Source organism: Sinocyclocheilus anshuiensis, unplaced genomic scaffold (genome assembly GCF_001515605.1).
Source record: "Sinocyclocheilus anshuiensis isolate Anshui unplaced genomic scaffold, SAMN03320099.WGS_v1.1 scaffold690, whole genome shotgun sequence".
Taxonomy (NCBI): domain Eukaryota; kingdom Metazoa; phylum Chordata; class Actinopteri; order Cypriniformes; family Cyprinidae; genus Sinocyclocheilus; species Sinocyclocheilus anshuiensis.
The window spans coordinates 1829288-1831641 of record NW_015547715.1 but is presented as its reverse complement, the minus strand read 5'-3'; the positions used below and the strand labels follow the sequence as shown (position 1 = coordinate 1831641).

At 37.9% G+C, this 2354-nt stretch overlaps 2 protein-coding genes across 2 annotated transcripts in view; one reads left to right on the top strand and one right to left on the bottom strand.

The window, feature by feature from the left end:
* LOC107704179 (dual specificity protein phosphatase 26-like) overlaps positions 1–1549 on the bottom strand; it is a 20629-nt gene extending 19080 nt beyond the window's left edge. The window contains exon 1 of the mRNA XM_016507065.1: positions 1250–1549. The gene's annotated coding sequence lies outside the window, so the exon portion shown is untranslated. The remainder of the gene's footprint in view (positions 1–1249) is intronic.
* Positions 1–2354, top strand: part of LOC107704176 (CAP-Gly domain-containing linker protein 1-like) — a 65303-nt gene that overhangs the window by 24963 nt on the left and 37986 nt on the right. The gene's annotated exons all lie outside the window — the stretch shown is intronic.

Genomic DNA, 2354 nt, shown 5'->3' with positions numbered 1-2354 from the left:
CTATACAAGTGTACCAAGTTTCATGCTTTTATGAAAAAGTGAACATTATTTTCACATATCACCTGGACTAATATATATATATATATACAAACCCGATTCCAAAAAACTTGGGACACTGTACAAATTGTGAATAAAAACAGAATGCAATGATGTGGAAGTTTCAAATTTCAATATTTTATTCAGAATACAACATAGATGACATATCACCATTATATTTACTTAAAAATTAATGTCACCATGGTTTTTGCATTCCACTTGCGCCTGTGTCTTTTGCAGCTTCTTGTACATAACGTGGTGTAGTCGGTGCTAGTTCAAATAAAAAAATGCTTCTACAAAAAAAGTTTCAACTGCAGATATGGCCTTGTTTAGGGATCTGTGCCTTTGTGCATACGGACATCTGACTGCTAAGTAGTGATTGTGTTTTTCAGCAATAGTGTGCACCCTTAATTTACAGAGAAAAGAAGGTCAGGAAAAAATCTGTAGATGGAAAAATCTCCATACAAGTTCTTTGTGCATTTTTCTTTTTTTCTACTTGTTACTTTGCACTTTTTGTTAGAAAATGTTCATTTACTATTTATTCAGGTTTTTTAAGGTATCTAATATTTTGATACTTAATTTCCTTAATTCTTCAAAATTAAAAGTTTGTTGTCATTTGGAAGTGTGTAGGCCTTCTTGCATTATTATGCTGTTACATTTTGATTATATATTCAGTGGCATAAAATGGTCTTTAAAATGACAATAATATCGCTTATCGCAATTATTTCTGGGGCAATATATCGCACAACAAAAAGTTGTTATCGTGACAGGCCTACCTACATAGCCTAATAAGCGCTCAAGCACACGCATAAAGCTTGCCACAGCGCACCGGCAGAAGCTATGATTATGAATGTGTCAGGGAAAAACAGTAAGGAGGCTACATTAACATTTTAATAATTCACTGATAAACAAGTGCTTTCTTTGTTTCGGTTTACGAGATGAACTCGGCGACACCGACTTGTCATCTCCGCAGTAGTGATGCGCCTGTGTGCATGTTTGCATAAAACCATGAGTAAAACAAACAAAATGTCAGCAGCTGGAATGTGAAAAGATCGTTCCACACGTGCTTGAGATCTTTGCAAATAAGTATATCAGATGCAGATGTATTTTCCTGCTGTGTAAACTGATGAAACGTATCATGACACTCGAAAAATCGCCTACTAAACAATAAACGTCTGTGAGGAATTCAAATCAAGCTTCGTGTGCATCTTACCTTATACACGGTGTTTTGTATTGGACATAAATCCTGTATGGAGTCCTTTGGTTTCCTGGTCTTTCTCGTGTATTGCAGAAGCTCTGCTTGAGGAACACAGATGCATGTGATTAGCACGCAGCACGAGCGCTGCATTCAGACGAAAACATCCATGTGCTGGTTACTGCAAGATCTATAGTCTATACTGTCTCCTCGAGTTCAATGGTCCAGAATAAAGACATGTCCGTATTATTGTAATGGATCAGTACAGCAGTCCTCACGTCCAGTGCATGCGCCCTCTGGTGATGATGCACATGCACACAATCATGCAGATGTTGCAACCAACGGAATTATATCTGCATAACATTTTGTTATACTCCCCGAATGTTCGATGAGGGAATTTGTGAATATGCATGCGACAATATTTCAATCAAAAACTGAAACTTTGAAATCAACACCGTCATGGGCTATTTTTTAATGTAAACTGGGGGTTGAATATTGGATTCCATTACACACACACACCTGTAAGCTGAATAAGGCGCAAATGAAACATATAGGCTATGCATCAGCATGCGAAAGCAACAGATTGCATGTTCATGCACCTGGAGTTTACAGACAACGCGTGTCACTATCAGAAACAAGACTAAAATGCATCTGGTATAGAAGTACCAGCTGCTAACTAATAATTAATAACATTAAAGGGGTAATATGATGCTGCTAAAAAGAACATTATTTTGTGTATTTGGTGTAATGAAATGTGTTTATGCGGTTTAAGGTTCAAAAAACACATTATTTTCCACATACTGTACATTATTGTTTCTCCTCTATGCCCCGCCTTTTTGAAACGCGTCGATTTTTACAAAGCTCATCGGTCTGAAAAGCGAGGTGTGCTGTGATTGGCCAGCTATCCAGTGCGTTGTGATTGGTCGAATACCTCAAGCGTGTGACGGAAATGTTATGCCCCTCACCATGATGTGATGCCTTGTCCCCCGGCCTGAGCGATGAGACAAATACATTAAAACCCATTATAAACAAGGCATTTGTTGCATCCAGTGGGGACATAATTATGGATTATAATGACTTATACTGTCTTTTTATGCGTTGCGTTGCATCGCGCCGCGTAAAC